The sequence below is a fragment of the Macrobrachium rosenbergii genome, chromosome 13 (genome assembly GCF_040412425.1).
Source record: "Macrobrachium rosenbergii isolate ZJJX-2024 chromosome 13, ASM4041242v1, whole genome shotgun sequence".
Taxonomy (NCBI): Eukaryota; Metazoa; Arthropoda; class Malacostraca; order Decapoda; family Palaemonidae; genus Macrobrachium; species Macrobrachium rosenbergii.
The window spans coordinates 55,785,367-55,810,120 of NC_089753.1; the positions used below are offsets into that span (position 1 = coordinate 55,785,367).

At 37.6% G+C, this 24,754-nt stretch overlaps 1 protein-coding gene across 2 annotated transcripts in view; it reads right to left on the bottom strand.

Moving 5' to 3' along the window:
* The window catches only part of LOC136845341 (uncharacterized), an 88,273-nt gene extending 70,568 nt beyond the window's left edge, over positions 1–17,705 (bottom strand). Inside the window, exon 1 of one of the 2 annotated variants that reach the window (XM_067115573.1) lies at positions 17,414–17,705. The gene's annotated coding sequence lies outside the window, so the exon portion shown is untranslated. The remainder of the gene's footprint in view (positions 1–17,413) is intronic. The other variant, XM_067115574.1, reaches the window with a different exon arrangement.
* Between the last annotated feature and the right edge of the window lie 7,049 nt (positions 17,706–24,754).

Sequence of the window (24,754 nt, forward strand, 5' to 3'; positions counted from 1 at the left end):
CACTTGCACAAGGTCGTATCGGAGTATTCTCACCAGGCCAATATACACGGAAAATTAAGGTCAGAAAGGCAGGTTTACTGTCCTAAGGTAGTATTATTGAAGCCAGAAGATCAAAATCAGCCAGGTATATCTTTCGGAAAATTATCACGAAATCCAGCATATAGGAGAGGTAAACTTTTAAATCCGCTGAGCAAGATTCCATTATCCTAACGTGGTTTATTCAGATTAGGAGAATACGTTACGCAATTCCAGTCTGAAGGGGGACGAGAGAGAGAGAGAGAGAGAGAGAGAGAGAGAGAGAGAGAGAGAGAGAATATCCACTTACCCTCTGACTGTGTGGATAAAACTACAGCTAACACATTAAAAGAGAAAGATTTCCGGATGTTTGAGCTGGAAAATTATAAATGAAAAATTGAGTTATAACCACAGGAGTTTCCAACGCAATTTACACCATGTAGACTTTGAAATGATGAGGACAGAATTAAATATGGAAAGATCATCACTCGGGCTCACATCACATCCCGCGGTTTGGGTTTCTACATTATAGTGGGTCATGCTACATATCAACGAATTGCTACTTAGTAAACATGGTTCTGAGTTATATTATATATATATATATATATATATATATATATATATATATATATATATATATATATATATATATATATATATATATATATATATATATATATATATATATTTATATATATTTATATATATACACATACATATTACCAAAAGGAAAAATTAAACACTGGGCATAAATCCTGACTGATAGATTGTAGTAGGAGTTTGCAATATATATGCAAGAGTGACAGTATAGACGAACATACAGTCGACTGGGAAAAATATTTCCACTTAAGTGGTAAAAAGGGGAGGCGCTGTAATCTCATTAGCATCTGAGGTCAGTGTTCTATTTACGGAACTTGTTTATATATGCGGGTGGGCTGACACCTTTACTCTGGTCCCATGTTCAGTATCTTCGCTAAACCTGTACATGTATTTTGACGTAAATGGACGCTTAACCTGTACATGTATTTTGACATAAATGGACGCTTAACCTGTACATGTATTTTGACATAAATGGACGCTTAACCTGTACATGTATTTTAACATAAATGGACGCTTAACCTGTACATGTATTTTGACATAAATGGACGCTTAACCTGTACATGTATTTTGACATAAATGGACGCTTAACTTGTACATGTATTTTGACATAAATGGACGCTTAACCTGTACATGTATTTTGACATAAATGGACGCTTAACCTGTACATATATTTTGACGTAAATGGACGCTTAACCTGTACATATATTTTGACATAAATGGACGCTTAACCTGTACATGTATTTTGACATAAATGGACGCTTAACCTGTACATGTATTTTTTGGACGCTAAACCTGTATGTAATGATGGACGCTAAATCTGTACATGTATTTTGACATAAGTGGACGCTAAACCTGTATATGTATTTTGACGTAAATGGACTCTAAACCTGTACATGTATTTTGACATAAGTGGACGCTAAACCTGTACATGTATTTTGACATAAGTGGACGCTAAACCTGTACATGTATTTTGACATAAGTGGACACTAAACCTGTACATGTATTTTGACATAAGTGGACGCTAAACCTGTACATGTACTTTGACATAAGTGGACGCTAAACCTGTACATGTATTTTGACATAAGTGGACACTAAACCTGTACATGTATTTTGACATAAGTGGACGCTAAACCTGTACATGTATTTTGACGTAAATGGACTCTAAACCTGTACATGTATTTTGACATAAGTGGACGGTAAACCTGTGCATGTATTTTGACATAAGTGGACGCTAAACCTGTACATCTATTTTGACATACGTGGACGAAAAACCTGTACATGTATTTTGACATAAGTGGATGCTAAACCTGTACATGTATTTTGACATAAGTGGACGCTAAACCTGAACATGTATTTTAACATAAATGGACGCTAAACCTGTACAAGTATTTTGACATAAATGGACGCTAAACCTGTATATGTATTTTGACAATAAATGGACGCTAAACCTGTACATGTATTTTGACATAAATGGAATCTAAGCCTGCACTTGTATTTTGACATAAATGGAAGCTAAACCTGTACATGTATTTTTTGGATGTATTTTGTACATGTAAATGGAATCTAAACCTGTATTTTGTATTTTGACATAAATGGAAGCTAAACCTGTACATGTATTTTGACATAAGTGGATGCTAAACCTGTACATGTATTTTGACATAAGTGGATGCTAAAGCTTGTACATGTATTTTGACATAAGTGGATGCTAAACCTGTACATGTATTTTGACATAAGTGGACGCAAAGCTTGTACATGTATTTTGACATAAATGGACGCTAAACCTGTACGTGTATTTTGACATAATTGGACGCTAAACCTATACATGTATTTTGACATAAATGGATGCTAAACCTGTAAATGTATTTTGACATAAATGGACGATAAACCTGTACATGTATTTTGACATAAGTGGACGCTAAACCTGTACATGTATATTGCCATAAGTGGACGCTAAATCTGTGCACGTATTTTTACACAAATGGATGCTAAATATGTAAATGTATTTTGACATAAATGGACGCTTAACCTGTACATGTATTTTGACATAAATGGACACTAAAGCTGTACATATATTTTGATATAAATGGACGCTAAACCTATACATGTATTTTGACATAAGTGGATGCTAAACCTGTACATGTATTTTGACATAAGTGGATGCTACACCTGTTCATGTATTTTGACATAAGTGGATGCTACACCTGTTCATGTATTTTGACATAAGTGGACATGAAACCTATACATGTATTTTGACATAAGTGGACGCTAAACCTGTTCATGTATTTTGAATAAATGGACGCTAAACCTGTACATGTATTTTGACGTAAATGGACGCTTAACCTATACATGTATTTTGACGTAAATGGACGCTAAACCTGTACATGTATTTTGATGTAAGTGGAAGCTAAACCTGTACAAGTATTTTGACATAAGTAGACGCTAAACCTGTCCATCTATTTTGACGTAAATAGACGCTAAACCTGTACATGCATTTTGACATAAGTGGATGCTAAAAATGTACGTGTATTTTGACATAACTGGACGCTAAACCTGTACATGTATTTTGACATAAGTGGACACTAAACCTGTACATGTATTTTGGCATAAGTGGACGCTAAACCTGTACATGTATTTTGACGTAAATGGACGCTAAACCTGTACATGTATTTTGACGTAAATGGACGCTAAACCTGTACATGTATTTTGACGTAAATGGACGTTAAACCTGTACATTTATTTTGACATAAATGGATGTTAACCTGTACATGTATTTTGACATAAGTGGACTCTAAACCTGTACGTGTATTTTGACATAAATGGACGGTTAACCTATACATATATTTTGACATAAATGGACGCTTAACCTGTACATGTATTTTGACGTAAATGGACACTAAACCTGTACATGTATTATGACCTAAATGGACGCTAAACCTGTACATGTATTTTGACGTAAATGGACGCTAAACCTGTACATTTATTTTGACATAAATGGACGCTAAACCTGTACATTTATTTTGACATAAATGGACGCTAAACCTGTACATGTATTTTGACGTAAATGGAAACTAAACCTGTACATGTATTTTTGACGTAAGTGGACCCTAAACCTGTACAATTTATTTTGACATAAATGGGCGCTAAACCTGTACATGTATTTTGACATAATTAGACGCTAAACCTGTACATGTATATTGCCATAAGTGGACGCTTAACCTGTACATGTATTTTGACATAAATTGGACGCTAAACCTGTTCATGTATTTTGACGTAAATTGCCACTTAACCTGTACATGTATTTTGACATAAATGGACGTTTAACTTGTACATGTATTTTGACATAAATGGACGCTAAACCTGTTCATGTATTTTGACATAAATGGACGCTTAACCTCCACATGTATTTTGACGTAAATGGACGCTAAACATCTTCATGTATTTTGACATAAATGGACGCTTAACCTCCACATGTATTTTGACGTAAATGGACGCTTAACCTGTACATGTATTTTGACATAAATGGACGCTTAACCTCTACATGTATTTTGACCTAAATGGACGTTAATCCTGTACATGTATTTTTACATAAATGGACGCTAAACCTGTACATGTATTTTGACATGGACGCTAAACCTGTACATCTATTTTGACATAAGTGGACGCTAAACCTGTACATCTATTTTGACACAAGTGGATGCTAACCTGTACATGTATTTTGACATAAATGGACGCTAAACCTGTACATGTATTTTGACATAAATGGATGTTAAACTTGTACATGTGTTTTGACATAAATGGACGCTAAACCTGCACATGTATTTTGAAATAAGTGGATGCTAAACCTGTACATGTATTTTGACATAAGTGGATGCTAAACCTGTACATGTATTTTGACATAAGTGGACATGAAACCTATACATGTATTTTGACATAAGTGGACGCTAAACCTGTACATGTATTTTGAATAAATGGACGCTAAATTGTACATGTATTTTGACGTAAATGGACGCTTAACCTATACATGTATTTTGACGTAAATGGACGCTAAACCTGTACATGTATTTTGATGTAAGTGGAAGCTAAACCTGTACAAGTATTTTGACATAAGTGGACGCTAAACCTGTCCATCTATTTTGACATAAATAGACGCTAAACCTGTACATGCATTTTGACATAAGTGGATGCTAAAAATGTACATGTATTTTGACATAAGTGGACGCTAAACCTGTACATGTATTTTGACATAAGTGGACCCTAAACCTGTACATGTATTTTGGCATAAGTGGACGCTAAACCTGTACATGTATTTTGACGTAAATGTACGCTAAACCTGTACATGTATTTTGACGTAAATGGACGCTAAACCTGTACATTTATTTTGACATAAATGGGTGCTAAACCTGTACATGTACTTTGACATAATTGGACTCTAAACCTGTACGTGTATTTTGACATAAATGGACGCTTAACCTGTACATGTATTTTGACAAAAATGGACACTAAACCTGTACATGTATTATGACCTAAATGGACGCCAAACCTGTACATGCATTTTGACGTAAATGGACGCTAAACCTGTACATTTATTTTGACATAAATGGACGCTAAACCTGTACATGTATTTTGACGTAAATGGAAACTAAACCTGTACATGTATTTTTGATGTAAGTGGACCCTAAACCTGTACAATTTATTTTGACATAAGTGGGCGCTAAACCTGTACATGTATTTTGACATAAGTAGACGCTAAACTTGTACATGTATATTGCCATAAGTGGACGCTTAACCTGTACATGTATTTTGACATAAATGGACGCTAAACCTGTTCATGTATTTTGACGTAAATGGCCGCTTAACCTGTACATGTATTTTGACATAAATGGACGTTTAACCTGTACGTGTATTTTGACATAAATGGACGTTTAAACCTGTTCATGTATTTTGACATAAATGGACGCTTAACCTCTTCATGTATTTTGACGTAAATGAGCGCTAAACATCTTCATGTATTTTGACATAAATGGACACATAACCTCCACATGTATTTTGATGTAAATGGACGCTAAACCTCTACATGTATTTTGACGTAAATGGACGCTTAACCTGTACATGTATTTTGACATAAATGGACGCCTAACCTGTACATGTATTTTGACATAAATGGACGTTAACCTGTACATGTATTTTAACATGAATGGACTTAACCTCTACATGTATTTTGACGTAAATGGACGCTTAAAACATGTATTTTGACATAAATGGACGCTTAACCTGTACATGTATTTTGACATAAATGGACGTTAAACCTGTACATGTATTTTACATAAATGGACGCTAAACCTGTACATGTATTTTGACATTGACACTAAACCTGTACATGTATTTTGACATAAGTGGACGCTAAACCTGTACATCTATTTTGATGAAAGTGGACCCTAAACCTGTACAATTTATTTTGACATAAGTGGGCGCTAAACCTGTACATGTATTTTGACATAAGTAGACGCTAAAGCTGTACTTGTATATTGCCATAAGTGGACGCTTAACCTGTACATGTATTTTGACATAAATGGATGCTAAACCTGTTCATGTATTTTGACGTAAATGGACGCTAAACCTGTACATGTATTTTGACATTGACACTAAACCTGTACACGTATTTTGACATAAGTGGACGCTAAACCTGTACATCTATTTTGACACAAGTGGATGCTAACCTGTACATGTATTTTGACATAAATGGACGCTAAACATCTTCATGTATTTTGACATAAATGGACACTTAACCTCCACATGTATTTTGACGTAAATGGACGCTAAACCTCTACATGTATTTTGACATAAATGGACGCTTAAACTCTACATGTATTTTGACGTAAATGGACGCGTAACCTCTACATGTATTTTGACATAAATGGACGCTTAACTCTACATGTATTTTGACGCAAATGGACGCTAAACCTCTACATGTATTTTGACGTAAATGCGTAACCTCTACATGTATTTTGACATAAATGGACGCTTAACCTCTACATGTATTTTGACGCAAATGGACGCTAAACCTCTACATGTATTTTGACATAAATGGACGCTTAACCTGCACATGTATTTTGACATAAATGGACGCTTAACCTGTACATGTATTTTGACCTAAATGGACGTTAATCCTGTACATGTATTTTTACATAAATGGACGCTAAACCTGTACATGTATTTTGACATTGACACTAAACCTGTACATGTATTTTGACATAAGTGGACGCTAAACCTGTACATCTATTTTGACACAAGTGGATGCTAACCTGTACATGTATTTTGACATAAATGGACGCTAAACCTGTACATGTATTTTGACATAAATGGATGTTAAACCTGTACATGTGTTTTGACATAAATGAACGCTAAACCTGCACATGTATTTTGAAATAAGTGTACGCTAAACCTGTACATGTATTTTGACATAAATTGACGCTAAACTTGTACATGTATTTTGACATAAGTGAACGCTAAACTTGTACATGTATTTTGACATAAATGGACGATAAACCTGTACATGTATTTTGACATAAGTGGACGCTAAACCACTATGTGTATTTTGACATAAATGGACGCTAAACCTGTCCATGTATTTTGACATAAAAGCTAAACCTGTACACGTATTTTGACATAAGTGGACGCTAAACCTGTACATGTATTTTGATATAAGTGGACACTAAACCTGTACATGTATTTTGACATAAGTGGACGCTAAACCTGTACATGTACTGTATTTTGACATAAATGGACGCTAAACCTCTACATGTATTTCGACATAAATGGACGCTTAACCTGTACATGTAATTCGACATAGATGGATCGAGTTTCTACTTTCCTTGTCGATATTCATTTCCTCACAAAAGCTTTCTTTTGTAAAACTGGCCTCGGTAAAGTTTCTTTCCAGTACGTTACTGGCATCAATTTTTTTTTGTGGGGGGGGAGGGCGCTCCATCGAATTGATGGAGTGATTTTTTTCACTACCATGAACGAAAATTGCACTGTTCACCTCTGCGTATCTTATGAACTTTTAATGCTATTCTCTTCTCTTTTCCAACAATAAACAATGGAATTTTCGTACATATTATTAAAAATACTTAATGAAACAGTTGGATTGGGGAAAAAAGGATATCTTATTCAAATAATATATTGGATAGAAACATTACCAAGACCATCTCTATGCAAGAGAGCTTTTATAAGTATATGAATATCAACCAAGAAGCATAAAACTCGACTCCCTCTTTTCAAAATAAATATATAAAATGTATGGCTTTTAAGAAGTAGTTTACATGAGACCAGAGAAAAGTTGTGAGGCCACCCACATAGGTAAACAAGATTTGAAAATAGAGCACTGATCTAATTTTTGCAGTTATTAGGTATAAATATCTTTCTCAAACCAACTATTATGTTCGTTCATACTGTCACTAGCATATGTATTGCAATTTTCTGCCACTATGCATCAGTTCTCTTGAAGATATCGTAGAAATACTAAAGGTGAAACTGTTCAGGATTTTTACCCAGTGTTTTATTTATCTCTATGGGGTGCATCTCCATTTATACATCACGTGTCCCAAGTGATTTTCAAGCATATATATATATATATATATATATATATATATATATATATATATATATATATATATATATATATATATACATATATACATTCCAGCTGTACAGTTCTCTAAACATGTACTTTTCTGTGTTCTAAGAGATGCGGCCGTCACAGCATCAAAGGTTAACATCACCAGCTACAGAGAGAGGGTAGGGGGGATGGGGTGACGGTTAGGGTGCTATTGGGAGAGAGGATTGTCGTGAGTGCTGGTGACGTTTGTTTACCTCAGTGTGGCACTCCTGCCTCGTTGTTGTTATGGAGTTTTTGTGCGGTCGAAATGTGTGTGCGTGTGTCATTGTGTATCTGATCTGTATGCGTGTGTAGCTATATTTTTTTGTGTTGTGCGTATTCAAATGATGGCCACATTTAGGTTATGACAGGACCCGTCCAAATGGATCCTGAGGCAAACGGTATTTATATAAACGTGAAATTGTGCGTCTTTTCTCTTCATAGGATCAAGTTGGCCTTGTGCCAGCACCGGCTCCAGTTCCTTGAGCAGAGGAATCATATCTTTCCTTTTGGTGTTTGTTACCATTCCCAGATTCGTTTTCCATTATACATATTTTTTTTTATGCAGCGTCTGTGGAGGACTGGGGATGGCAAAATTCCAGGAATGGATGGTGGCGGATCTGACACTGACAAAGGACACTCTCTCTCTCTCTCTCTCTCTCTCTCTCTCTCTCTCTCTCGCTTTCCTTATTTTGTTCCGTTTGATTGATTTCCTTTATGGTGGGTATCTAGTTTAGTTTTCATTTGTCTTGTGTGAATTATTTTCCTTTGCCGAGAAGACCTCATTTAATTAGTTATTGTAAAATTAAGGCTACATAGTCATGATCTTCTTATTCTTGCTTAAATTAGTTGTTTATCAGATGTTTTATTTCTGTCATGAAACCTGGACAAGCCCATTTAATATTTTCCAAGAGTTATCTATTCATTTATCACCTGGTGCAAAATTATAAGACATTTGCAATTACCTATTTTTCCGCATTATATTCATACATGTTCATGTTTCCGTTACGGAATTTATGATAATGATATTATGAAGGGATGCAGTTTTCTTTGTACATCAGAAACGTAACAAAATCCACTGGCATAAAAAGAAAACCCCGTCATGCCTCAAGAAGGGAAAGCGCAGTCTCGAACATTACAGCCTCCTAAGATATCACCACATTACCAAAAATGCAGCCGGGTTTCCTGGCGTTGGCTGGAGGGTGGTCACGTGGCACCGAAAGATTTTTGGAATCTGTCCAGGGTCACTTTGAACCTGCTGGAATCGAGCAGGAGACGGAAGGCGAGGGAGCGAGGAATGTCTTTGTTCTTCGCAGGGGAAGATAAGATGGTTCGAGGGCTTTCGTATTCAGTTTCAAAAATCTCAAAGCTCTGGAAGAACCTGAAGCTTTATCTTAAGAGATGACCATTTCTCGACACTGAGAATCGTGAAAGATCCTGAAAAAACATTAAACATTGTGAAAATAAACTTTACAGATCTTTAGTCGAAATGGATGCAACCAGCGGTCTGGGCAAGACAAAAGGGATTTGTCTGGGAATGGTGTTCGTTACCTTCAAAATTGTTCGTTGGATAAAGTAAAGGCGAAAATCTGTCAGACCCCAAAATGATTTTGCAAAAATGAGCCTGCCTCAACAAAGGGCATTTCTGACATGTGAAGTTTTATATCGGTTAACTTCGGTCCAGTTTTGCCTGCTGGAATTATTATTCGTCAAATCGTTTATTGACAAATGATCCCTGGTACATGTTACGAGCAGAACCCAAAATTTGTTTTGTCAAATAATAATATGAATCGTCTAAGCAAAGCTCTGCCGTATCGTTGTTAGTAAAACACAAAGAACTGTGAAATACTCTAAAGCCTTAGAAAGAAATGCAAATGCAAAATAACATAGTAGAGCTCTGAACAAGAAAAGAATTATTGTAGCTTCCCATGTTGTTTTATTTCCTAGCTTTCAAGTAAGTTTTAGTTTGTCAGCATAAACAGGCCAGTTTAAAAATGTCATCTGCGAGTCAAATAAGTCCTGTATTTCTCATCGGGGTGTTTTTGCAGGCGAAATTTTTCCATAAAGCATCCTTGAATGGTCATAACAACAGGTATAGGTGTCTCCTGTAGTCCGTCTGTGCGTCAAAGAATACTATACTATTACTGTAGGGGTCGTCGGAGAAGTAACTGTCATCCTAAGTATTATATCATGGCTTCGAGTATATATCTTGCTTCATTGCCAATATGAAAAGAAAACTTTTCTTTAAGAGTCTTTCTTCAAAATAACATGAAATGCCTTATAATTATCATGAGAATCTTTTGACTTCTTGTTATATTATTTCATATCGTTATGTAACGTCTGAAAGATATGAAGCCAAAAACCATAAACTTACAAAACACGCCTCAATGCCCATATGTGAAAATCAAGAGAATAAAATAAATAAAGGAGAGAGTAAATCCCAACCAACAAATAAAGAGAGGGACGGCCAAAAAACGAGTGGAGGAAACAAGGGAAACAAATTGGAGTCGGAGAAGCCCGAAAGGTGTGATCACCTGCGCTTAATAAGAAGGAATTGATTATCCGTGACTCCAGGCGCGTGTATGGATTTTCGATAGTAACCTGACCATGCAGAGCCAAGTGCTACAGTGTATATTTAGAGTACTGTCATGATCTAGGGGAAATCACCCGGACACGAGATGAGGGTGAGATTTTGACGAGGTGCGGAAACATAATGGTTTTCATAGACCCTGCTGGTCACGATCAGCAGGATCGTGTATTTTTGATATCCACAACGACGCCTCAGCTTCTCGATGTCCCCACGCTTTTCGTGATATGATTTTCCTACGGAAATAATGAAATCCGACGGGGAAATAAACACAGAAGCTTTCCTCTCCTTTGTTTAATTCAAGGTCGGTACAGTGCTCTCACTCGAATTCCACCAGAGGAGGAATCGCTGATTCATTTATATTGCCTTCGGATTCAAGGTTTACAGTGGAAAGCATAATCAAAAGGGTGAGGAAACCGAGTGGTTAGAAAGTTACTGTGGCTATTTTAGATACTTAATGGTCTGTTATTAAAGCAGTGGGGTTGCGGTCCACATGCACTGAACTACGTTGCTGATTTGAGAATGGAGAATACAAGATCAAAGTAAGAGGCTTGTTTTAGAAACGCATTAAAATAAGATGATCTCCTTGATGCCAAAGAGGAGCTGACAGGATTGCTAGGGAAGTTCAGTGGGGGAGCAGAGGGTGATAGGTTGCTAGAGAAACATCAGATTGAAAGTAAGTGATTACTATGCGTACTCTAAAATATTAATCCTTGGTTATAATAAGTCGTAAAGTAACATTCACTGTGGCTCAGACAAAAGCAAATAGTACGATGTTATGGGAAAAGTGTTATAGTTCTCTTCTGCGAACCTTAGACCTTTCCCCCTACTTTGGTAGGTCAGATTGCAGATAGCTTCAATCTGACATGAAATTCGCTTATTGCAATAACTGTTCAAGTTTTGCTCTGAGTCACCAGTAGTGACTTGTCTTTTCTCTGGTCCACAGTTATGTCGTATGAAGTATATTCAATAAAGCTTCCTTAGAGGAAATCTGTATCTCCACTGAGTATGCTTCATTAAACACAACTGAGGAGTTTTACTTTAGGAATTCAGGAGTGTTGAAGGGATCACGAATGCAGTGCTAGCCTAGCTTACTCAAGCTTATGCCATAGTGCAGTGAAGATATGAAAAAAAGTTCCTTTCAGTCCTAGTTTGAACACCGAGAGTCAAGATTTCCTCTCATCAGCAGCTGCAGTGTTGTGTAAGATTTGATTGACACGTATCAGCCTCAAGGTCTAAAGAATTCCGCGTCAACCAACCAGCGACCCAAAACTTGTCCTCTAATGCGCAGGTAAACCAATGACATCAGATTATTGGACCTTGGTCAGAGAGTCCTCCGCCAATGTTTACGGAAAGATCTACCATTTGCTCACAGATTGTTAAACTATTGTTAAGCTATTGTTAAACTGTCGTTTGCAAAGTATCCAGTTTTAATGGTATCGTTATCTGTACATATATATAAAATGGCTCACGATTGACTTATGTAAGAGTGTTTTTCTAATAAGGGTAGAAAAGAAAGAAAGCTTAAAGTAATTAAGAGAATACTATAGATATCCCTTCCTCTCTTTTTTCCCACTGAATATAGAACCAGGGATTTGTGAGGCCAGTTATCAAGTTACTGAAACGTAAATCGGAAGTAATGAATGGAATTTTGATAAAAATTCTAATTCTCCTTTTGCTCTGAAAAGTAAAGCTCAGTGTGTTATGGTAAGAGGCCTTGTGAAATCATGGAAGCAAATTGTATTTCATGACTTTGATACAGATATGATACAGTCGTATCATTTTGATAAAAGCGCGGCAATAGAGGCAGCAGGATTTCCTGTAGTGGAATACTTTAGGCATTAGTCTGGATCATTCTGCATTGCAAATGCAACTGCCTCTGACCACAATAGTTGTGTCTTTGCTGATGTTTCACACCTGTTGAAACTAATACAGAATAATTTTCTTGATCACGAATTTCAAATAAGTGACGGGAATTTTGTCAATAGCGGATCCAAGAGAGAACTTGTAAAGAGAAATAAAAGCAATCCAAAAACGTCATATAAGCTTTTAGATAAATTTATAAATGTCTATGGCCTTCAGCGTATGAATGTCAAGCTAGCTGTGCAACTGACTTCGGAAACAATTGTGAAATCACTAAGATATTTTGGGAACAAGGGATTATTCCAAGATCAAGACTGGGAGAGCACAAGTTGGTTCCTATAGCTTGCAGATTCCCTGATTGCATATGGAGTGAACTTCGCAAATCAAGATGAACTTCCAGAATGCCATGTGTAAATGGCAAAATCAATTAAACTGAAAGGCAGAAAAGGCCTTTACCAGTTTCAGAAGGGATTGCAGATTTTCACAAAATCGTTGCGTAAATTGCTAAAAATGGTAAAACTCAAATTCAGTATATCATATATATTACCCGACAGATTAAACCAAGATGGGCTCAAGCATTTTTTTACTTGTCTACAACAGATGGCAGCCTACTATCAGCATCCATTGGCAGTTGCAGTGAAGCATAGAGAGAGTTATATCACACCTTTTAGGGAAAAACAGTTGTCTTATGGGATCAAAATGTAGCCTAGATATCAGTTGCAAAGGGGATAACAGCTGGCCCATTTCATTCTTTGGTTGATAAGCACTCCCACTCCCTTAATAACGATGAATCGCTACAGCGAGAACTGAGTCTTTTTGCAATTTGATTACCAGACACTTGCTATGTAGAAGGGAAAGAAAGTGACCTCGCTGAAACTTTAGAAGGGCCTGACAATGAACAGCTTTAGGATGCACTAGAGAACGGCAGTTTAGAGTATTTCGGTGGCAATACTCCCAAAATATTCGGATATTGTATCAGATGTATCAGTGGGCGATAATTCATGGACAAGTATGATAAGCAGAGGTGGTAAAAAATTAATTTCTGAATTACTAGTATTATAAATTGAGTCCATATTCTATGAAAACCTGTGATATAATTAAACAGTCCGTAAAATATAATGAGCATTCTATATGAATAGTAAAATGAGCATTCTATATGGCTGGCTACTGGATGGGGTCCCAGATGACGTCACAAACTTAGCCCCCTCAGAAGGCTTAGCCCCGCTTACCCCCGCTTACCCCAGATCTCCCCTAATTTACCTGCGCGTGGGTTGACCTGGTATTCTTTAGACCTTGTTTCAGATCCGTTTAGGTGCCATCGTTCACATTCTAGCCACCTCATCAGCAGACTGTAGCATCGCTTCATTCCACCGTTGGTTCAAGAGTCTGAATCAGTGATCTGATAGAATCTACATTTTCACGACAGTTACAGCAGTGTGCAAGACCACTAGGGGCCCCATTTTGAGTTAGACATCTGCTTTGGTGAGGTCTCACAGACACACGCTGGACATTCTTGAACAAGAGGAAGGGCAGTGTCACAATGAATATATTTTTTCCATTCTCCAAAAGCATCACATTGGCGGTACTGGGAACATTGAAAATAAGAACAAAATGTCTGTGGAAACGAGTACACAATTCTCTAGACAAGAAGAGAAACGTTTGGTTGTGTACTCAGGTGACACCTGTTACTTGTAATAGAATGCAGCGATGCTGTTGAAGTTGGGTTCCAAGACATCTGTTAGCTTTAGTATTCAAAGAGAGGTTTTTTTCTTTCTTTTGAACTGATGAAGATGATCAGCTATACTTAGTATCGTTATGGGAGTATCTGGAACTCTATTCGCAGCCGCTGATATGGATGAGGACCATAACCAGTATTCTCCAATTACCGGGATGTATTAAGATCTAGAGTTTTGGGACATATTTTTCTCTTTTGATTTAACTTTACTGCTCATGATATTTTGGATGCTATTCATGGTTTAACTATTTCTTTTAAATTTGAAATGTATTAATTGTATTGTTTTACTCTTGACTGATATTTGTTTTTATCACACATTTTGTAGACGTGCACTGGTCAAGTATCCAAGTTTGTACCTCAGCCTTAAGAACGAATACACACTGTGAATAGCAGCATTCATAATAAACCGATGATAATGATTATTTGGCCCAGCTACCTCTCATAGCCAACTCCTGAGGTAAATTATTATAATCCAAAATGATTCTTGGCACATTATCTAAGCTTCCCACCAGCCAGCACTTAATGATCAACCATCTAAAGAAGAAGCGCTGTGCCAATGACTTGTTTTTATGGCATTAGTTTAACCTAAAACAAACCAATAAATCAATCAGACACTTGTATAAGTAAGTTATTCTTCTGTTACACAAGGGGAAGAGATAATTCCCCCGGCACATGATATTCTTGTATACTGCAACCTATATATACCACTTCTAAAGAACACTATTAGGTGACATAACTGAGTTGAGACTAGGTTTCGCCTGAGCACTGAAAAAGCCATAAAAAAGAAAAATCAGTCCAAATGTCTGAAAATACGAGGGACAGAAATGCACAGAAGAATTTAAGCGGGTAAAATATTTATCCCTATGAGTACTGAATCAAGGGAAAGTAAATACCTACATTTCATAGATTTACATTATTATTAGCACAAACGCAAAACAGTATGTCACAAATATGGACAAAGTGCTACTAAGAGGGCCATGACAAAATCACATTGATATGTTTTAACATTACACGGTATGTGTTAGATACTGAATGCGGTGCCTAAAACCACTGAATCCGTGCGCGTCAAGCCCAATTATTCTTCTTAATTATTACAAAAAACTAATACTAAGAAAATTAATAATTACGTTAATTCCAGTTAATTAACATGCATCAGTTGAAAATAGGTGCGCGCATTAAAAAACGCAGAAAACAGAATGTGATGAATGCCCAACAAAACTAAAAGATCTCAAAATAAAACCAACATTCACTGGGGATAAGAATGAATATCTGGCAAAAGGAGAAAGCTGTTTGCTTGTAACCTTTGTCTTTGTTTTGGTTTCGAGACCTTTTCTATTGTTTCCTCTGGCATTCGATTGTCAAAACCCACTCTCTCTCAAAACTAAAATTTAATGGTTACGCAGTGTACAAGCCAGTCTCGCTTACAAACAAAACATGAGGGTTGCTTCCATCAAGTGTTCACCTGAGAAAGGAAGCAACCCTCATGTTTTGTTTGTAAGAGACATTCTTACAGACTGCATAACCCTTAAATTTAGTTTCAGAAAGGAAAAATAACAATTTACAAAGGGCTCTACAAATCATTATCTTTCAATTGAAGGGAGGTTTGGCCATCGAATGGGTCGAAGGAAACCACACCAAAGGTCTTGAAACTGAGGACAAAAGTTACAGGCAAACAGCACTGCAAGACGTAAACAGATTTCTTCGTAGAGTTGTAACGTCACTGTAGACTGACTCACGTATAAAAAAAAAAAAAAAGACCACACATTTTGGGGTATATGTGAGGAACATGACGCACAAGACAGAAATAAGGGAAGGGTCATAGTGGTGGAATAAATATTTGCCTCACTGAAAATAAGGGAAGAAATGCAGAGGCAGTCAGGAAATATAGTGAAAGAAGATGGTATATTTGGGCAGTCTTATCAGCCGCCCAAACGATTTGTAGGGCCTACGGTATATTGATTTTTTTTGTATTATTAAGTATTTGTGTTCAAAAATTATAAAAATTAAGTGAGAAGTCTTTCAAATGTTTTTTTGTTGAGAACAGACATTCATCTTATAGCTATGCAGTTTTATATTTTTTCATCAGCTTTGTCTTCAAATTATTATTTATTATATTTCACCCACATCACTCTTGAAAATAAATTGCATTTATATACACAGTGAAGACTGATGCGCATCGTAAGCTATACACACGTTATATGAATAAAAAAAAATAAGTTTGTTTACAACCTACCGTTGTGATATAATTACTCAATAGCCCCTGCACTGCCCTCACATTTTCTATATATCAAGACTTATGACAGAAAACGGTCATAAATAAATGATACAGTATAAGGGAAACTATAATAAAAGACTAACCCGTAATTGAATGACTCGTGTACCTATACTGACACACCCTGATGTCACCCTGGTCCAGGACCCTTGGATTAAGTCTCATAGCATCCAAGTCACCAGTGATTTTATGGTCAAGTAAATGAAGCGTTAGGACATTTTGGTTTTATATTTATGAAGCTTTCGTGAAAAAAGGGCAAAGGAACAGTCACATGAAAATCACGTATAGGTATAAGTGGTATGTATAGTGTATGCGTCTTTGTGCATGTGTGGGTGTTGTAACATAACAAGTTACGGCTTTTTTTTCTTGGCAGTCACGTTCTTGAAGGGGAAATGATCTTGTAATCCACTTTGACGGATCGTTGTGTGCATGTTTATTTACGTGCCTGTATGTAGGCCAAAGCGCGTGGGACTTATCTTTTCTTTCACTTGGCAGAAAATCTGCTGAGAATTCTGCGGCCAATCTTACCTTCATCTTACACGAAACCTATTTACATTTACTTCACCAACCTGATCAGTCGTCTAAGGCATTAGCTAAAGTCACGTAAACAACTCTCATTGATTTTTCATAAAAATAGAACAAAGAAGATTAGATAAAAAAGGAAATGATTAGGATAGTCAATACCTCAGATTCTTTTGATGCTTAATCCCACTCAGTATTTTCTCAACGTTAATCACTCAAAAGGAGAGAGGGACACATCCAAGTGTTGAAACACACGTCTAGTGTAAAGAGATGAACTCTGAACGGCTGCAAACGAGGATTATAACGGAGTAACAACCAAACAGAAGCATTTCTCGGTTGCATTCGAGATTAGTCCTGTACCGGGAGCGCAGCACCACATAACAATCCAGAACTAATGCCGTCAGGCAACTGACTGACTGACTCGGTGCTCGCCTCCTCTGGTCCGGGGAAGCTGACCGATGGAACTGAGAACAGCTGCCAACGTTGCAAGGCGAAGCATTTCGAGACTTCGCTCGGCTCTGATAAAAGATCGCTCAAGTCCTGCTTCTGAATCTCGATGTTGAAATCTATAAGGGAATTTAGAAACGCCGGTACATTCGTATCCGTCGTATTCTTGAGTAATAACGGTGTCTTGCATAGATTTCAGTATGCTGTAATTCATTTACGGAACAAAAAACACAAGAAGCAACAATATCAGTCGTTTAAAGAAAGTATTACTGTAAATTATTTGCCTGAGGAAGTAAAGCAGAATAAAATCTATGGATTATAAATTATATACTAAAGGGTAACAAACTGCCAAGCCCCCAGCACCAGCTAGATACGTGGAGAAATTGTTCCACCATTAACAGCAAACATTTCTTACGGCTATGTTAATGGATTTTCATCATATATTTATTAAACTGATGCCATAATGTCAGAGGTCAACTACTCCAAATTATATTAAATCATTCCAGAATTTCAAATTAACCTAGACGCAATATTTACTGAATAACTACTGAAGGTTTCATTTTCATATACTGACTAAATATAAAAATTAAAAGTAAACGTTATGACGAAAAGTATACTTTCAATGTTTTATATTACTCTGGTATTAATAACTCCATGAAATTTAGAAAGACGAAAATTGCCATTATCAACCTCACAGAGCAGAGGGCGCTGCCTCCGTCACAAAACAGACGAGGCTCACAAGACACCAGTTTCTGCATCTGACTGATATAACCTATTCTAATATAGGTAACGTATGTAGTCTCCATTTTTCGTCATTAGTTACCGTAATTCCTGTTGGAAAGCTAGTCTGTAATTTCTAACATTTCGTAGTTTAAGCCAGTTGAAATACCAAGTAAGAACATAATTTTATTATGATTGTTATTTTCAGGAAACAAAGAAAAAACATACTGGAGGCTAACCGTGAATTTCATCGAAAAATATATTTTAAATCTTTATTCGAAAATAAAATCTTTATTCTAAAACTTGTAAGTTTATATAATAAAGATAATTTTCTATTTTAAGCAGTTTATTTTCTGTAGTATATGTTTTATAGTAAAGAAAATTTTCTATTTGTATGCAGTCACTTGCAGTATGATGTAGTTTTTGATTATACTAAAGAAATTTTCCCCGTTGTGAGCCGTTCCTTATTTCATGATCTATGCATATGAATTTTTCTTTATTGTAAGCAAGTCGACTTTCACTCGGTTATACGAGGAGAAATGAGGTGCCAGTAACTAAGGGATATTAGCCAGAGCGCTAAGTCTTCATTTACTTTAAATGAAACGGAAGACTGAACGTGAATCGGACCAGCCATTAGATCGGAGGATCTGCAGTAGGAAATGGAAGCTGTAAAGCGAGAGAGAGAGAGAGAGAGAGAGAGCGAGAGAGAGAGAGCGAGAGAGCGAGAGAGAGAGAGAGCGAGAGAGAGAGAGATTCTCGCAATTAGAAAAGACAAAGGGAAGGAGAACGGTTGTCTCTACTGTAGATAAAAGGGAAATCTCTAAAATTAAAAGAAGAAATTGCTTCGATAAATTCAAATCACTTAATAATATATAATTTGTTACCGCTGTCTCTAGCAATTTGGGAGCTGGAGCATTGTCATGTGTCAGACAATAGGTTCATCTGCATATTGCAACGAATACAGGTCGCGAATATAAATATGGATGAATCTATTGAGCAGGAATAAGGCTGGTCTGACATTAATTTCCATCGTCTGACGGCAGGGCTCCCGTATTTCCTGAGTCAACCCACTGGGTGGAATTCCAATCAACTTTGTTTGAACAAATCTGAATATTAATGGCGATAATCAAACCGTAAATTGACTGAATTCTGAATCGGCAATAGACACACAAAGCGTTCTATGTTTTTACGTACCTTCGTGCAAATATTGTTATTTATGTAGTTGGGTTTATGTGACCTTATGTCAGCACGAGTTTTTTCAAAATGTAGAAATTGAAGGTAATCTTTAGGCTGGCATATGAATGAATACAGGAATAACTATAGGAAAAAATAGATCAATTGATTAATGAATTAATAAACTAAGCGCAATTCATGAGACCGGCTGATAGAATGTTTTAAGAAAAACGAAGAGAAATAGTTCAAACAGATGCGTATTCAAAGTTTGAGTCATGACCACCTTTGCGCAGGTGACCGAGCTTCTGCTTTAAGTACCATTCAGCCATTCGTTCATTCATTCATCTTCAGAGTTTAGTTGGCTTTTTTTATATATATAGAATAACACACATCCATAGTCAAATTAGATGACAGTCCGAGAAACGCGAACGGGCTCGATGATGAAAAGATGTTCTGTAAAATAAGATAATTATTACTCAATAATGTGCAAAAGTAAAGGAGTCTGAACGCACGAGACCTCAAATTTTCATGCTGAGCATCAATTGTGAAAGTAGCCTTTGTCTGTTCAGTAAAACAAGCTACATCTGAACTCCCAGCATTTAACCTTTTAGGAAAATGAAAAATCTGAAAATATATGCATCTGACGGACTCTTGCCTGCGGCTTCGCTCTCCAGCTTGACTTTTCTCAAGCACGTCTTTGTATGCTGGAATAATTCTCTACATTTTCTCCCAGCATGAAATACGCGTTAGAGTTTGCAGTAATTATATATTTATGACAGTAAAAGTTAATCAGATGACAGTTATCCTACTATTTCCCTTTTCGTATTGTTATTATTATTGTTATTGTTGTTATAGGTAGCTTAAAAGACACATTTGTGGACTCATATAGCTCTTGAATTACACATGAAAATTACAACAAAGCAAAACTAAAGAAGGTGGGCAGCTAGGTGGGAAGAAACCAAAGGGAACATATCAGAACCCCGTAGGGAGGTAGTTCCGTCAGTGCACCTCGTGCGATGCACTGTAGGCATTACTTAAGGTTCTTTGCAGCGTGCCTTCGGCCTTAGCTACAACCCCTTTCGTTTCATTTACTGTACCTCCTTTTATATGCTCTTTCTTCCATCTTACTTTCCACACTCTCCTAGCAACTGATTCATAGTGTAACTGCGAGGTTTTCCTCCTGTTATACCATTCAAACCTTTTACTGTCAATTTTCGTTTCATCGCTGAATGACCTCATAGGTCCCAGTGCTTGGCCTTTGGCCTAAATTCTATATATTCAATTCAATTCAGTTCAACATATCAGAAGCAAAAGGTGGAAAACAGTGCAGATGGGGTTGAAAAGATATTGTGAACAACCTTCAGTACGTCCACAGGGGTCGAACAAGGCGCACTGTAGGTGGACATTGTGCTCTTAACGGTTAGCAGATTTAGCCCACTGTCGACAGGCACACTGGTTAGTCACCCTCGTTAGGGAAATTTGGGGCTTCCTCTACTACCTGTGCCTCGTGAGCTCGTGCGTGCTGCTGGTTTGGTAGAGAAGCAATGACTATATTCTATTAGGGTGCCAACAAGTCACTCGACTTGGTGCCAGAGGTCCTTCAGTCTCCTGCGTGTAAAGGTGTGGAGAGCCTTCCTGGCAGTTGTGCGTTTGTTGACGCTAACAAAGTTCAAAGACGATGTGTTGCTACCCAATAGTGGCTAAAGTTTTTAGTTTACTGGACATTTCTCAAAGGTTTTTTATTCATTTGTCTATTATTTTCATTTTTATTAATTAGGATGATGATGACAGACTTTTGTTGACAGAAGAAAAACGAAAAGAAAAAAGGAGAAAACTTAAAAAGCTAACCCACGTACCGGCAAAAGAATTGATATCACTCGACCCTACATATTTTTCTTTTTCTTGTTGGGCTTACATAACTAAATTAATCTAAATAAATCTTTTCCATGTTTCAATAAAGTCTGGAGCCATGTGCCAGAGCTATTGGTAATGTCTGTCAAAAGAACCAGCCTGCTAACGACAAACTTAACATCGAATTTCTTTTCTCTCCCCTTATCTCAGAAGCTGACTGAGTGTCAAATGTGCTTTTCCACATTTCTGCACATTTTTAGGGCATCAGTTGCAACAGAGCATTTAAACCTATCAGATAAAAAAAATAAACTAACCAGTATATGTGTGAGGCTCAGTAATGCTTATAGAACTTTAAATACCAAACTCGACTTTCCACTAGGAAAGCCGAGGTCGATCTCACAGAGAGGGAGTTTGACACGGTTTAGTGCAGCAGATAATTGCATATTTCATAAGAATCGTTCAGATAGTGAAACAAGCATGAAATTTTGCACAAGTGCTCTTTAAAGTTCCCTCTATCAGAAAAGGGCGCTGGCCACGCAAAAAATTTAATATGGCGGCCAAATTCCAAGATGGCGGCCAGTATCGACAGATTTTGGCTAATTTTTCACTAGAATGGCATGTATTTGCTTCTAGCAATATGGTAAAGCTCTTCCATACTATTTCTTGTGAATATTATGTTTCTGTAGCTTCCCAGTACAGTTTACCTTTTAAATATGGGGGCTATATGGCTGCCAAGAAAAGGTAGAAACAATAATTATAATGAGAAATAATGCCCGTTCAACAATTATCGTTTTAAGCATGGATCTTGGTTTCTGTGGTTTTAGATCCTAATGAGGCCATCTCTTTCGAATAACTCATCAATTTTGAAGGAAAATTAATAAATGTAAAAGAGTGTATGTCTGCACACAACCAGGGCACACTGGTGACATCACTGCTGTGTAACTCAGCATGGGGTTCAGTGCCAGCTAATCCAGCTTTACTAATCCTGTAGTCTTAGACTAGTAGTTGTAGTATAGTTTAGTTTAGTGTCCCAAATGCTTTCTAACAGCCCCAGACCAGCTATAGTTAGATAGCCGCACCTGAATAGACAGGATGTGCCAGCGCGGGAGAGCCGAGCCAAGGGTATGGGGGCTGTACATGATGGTTCATGTACTTACCCGGATGGTGTACAGATCACACGGGACTTAAATGGCACTGGATGAATGGTCGGGCTAGGTGTAGGGAGACCGAACCTAGTTGAATCCCATACAGGAATGTGTGCTTTGTTTAAGGTGGTAAAAGGATAACCCTCGGCCTTAATCAAAAGTGAAATCATGGCAGAATGTGATGCCAATCCAATATTGAGCAGTAGAAAAACAAACTGAGTTTGTGTTGTCTTTGTCAGAAGGACAAAAGAGGTGAGCACTTGACATCACCTCCAAGTCATCATGTCCTAGACCATGATGGGTACACAATGCTGGCAAGGAACATTCCCATGTTCAGTGAAATTAATGAAATGCCACTGATAATGGATCCAGCAAGGCTGGATGAAGGTGATGGCATAGAGGCCACTCTCAGGAAAAAATGCAGCAAAATACCATGTGAACTGTCGCTTGTTGTTTAACAACACTAAACTGGACCGTGCAAGAAAGCGACAATCCAATGACCAGACCAGCAACACTGAGACTAGTCGTGCAAAACTGCGCCGAACCAGTCATGACAATGAAGTTTGCATTTTCTGTGAGAAAGTGGCACCTGCATCTGATCTCAGACAGGCTAGTACTAAGGGCCTTGACTTGAAATTGCGTGAATGTGCAGAGATACTTAGTGATGGCAAGCTCCTTGCTAAGTTGACTGGTGGGGATGTCATTGCACAGGAGTTTAAGTATCACCATGCCTGTCTTTGTGCCCTCTACAACAGAAAAAGGTCCTACCTGAGGAGCCTTGAGAAAGACCAAGGTAGCACTGAGTCAGAATCAGATGTGTATCCACTAGTTCTGTCAGAACTGATGACATACATTGTTGAAAACAACCTTTGTTCAGATGATCCAGTCACATTTCGGCTGGCAGATATTTGCCACCTCTACCAACAACGTCTGGAACAATTAGGTGTAGAGTCACCAAGTGTAAATTCCACGAGACTCAAAGACAAACTTCTGGCAGAAATTCCAGAACTTGAGGCTCATAAATCTGGCAGAGATGTATTACTTGCATTTCAAAAGGATGTGGGAAAAGCACTTGCTCAATCATCTGATCTTTCAGAGGCAGTTATCATTGCTAAAGCAGCAAATATTCTCAGAAAGTCTATACTTGATCATCAGTCACGGTTTGATGGCACATTTTCTGAGGCTTGTGTACGAAATTCTGTGCCTCCTCTCCTGCTCCAGTTTGTAGGGATGGTTGAGCATGGGGCTGACATCAAGTCACAGTTACGATTTGGAGCATCAAAGTCAGACCAGGCCATTGCACAGCTCATGCAGTTCAACTGCTACTCCCGATACAAAGAGGGAGCAACAACTCATAGACACTCCAAAGACAGAGAAACACCATTCCCAGTCTACATGGGACTCTCAGTCTATGCCAAAACCAGGAAGAGAAACCTGGTTGAAATGCTACATCAGTATGGCCTCAGTATCTCTTATGACAGAGTACTGGAGGTCTCTGCACAGTTAGGAGATGCCACAGTTAGCAAATATGTGGAGGAGGGTGTGGTCTGTCCCCAGTACTGCGAAAAGGGTTGTTCACCACTGCAGTGATGGACAACATCGACCACAACCCATCTGCAACTACTGCCACTACCTCCTTCCATGGAACTAGCATCTCCATATTTCAGCACCCCACCAAGGAGAACACTGGACAGGAAAGACAGCAACTAAAGTTTGCACCTGAGAAAGTGAGGTCGGTGCCTGAATTGCCGGACACATTCACGAACGAGAATCAAACATTCCCAGCTTCCCTTAGTGAGGGTGGTAGGCTGTACACATGTCAGAAGTCTCAGCTGACCTCGGTCCTGGAGAGTCATGTTACACTAGAAGACAAAGAACCAAAGACTGATGTCCTCATTGTAGATGGATCAGCTTTGGTCCATGCCTTGCCACCAAAGAAAGGAAAGACCTTTGAGGGCTATGCACTTTGCGGCTTCTTGCCTGTGATACAATCCTATAGCAGCAAGTACACATCATCACATCTTGTATTTGATGTATACAATACATCCAGCCTCAAAGCTGAGACCAGGCTCCAACGTGGTCAAGGAGGAAGGCGCAAGGTGACAGACAAGAACACAATTCCATCCAACTGGCGCAATTTCCTAAGACACGATGCCAACAAGACAGA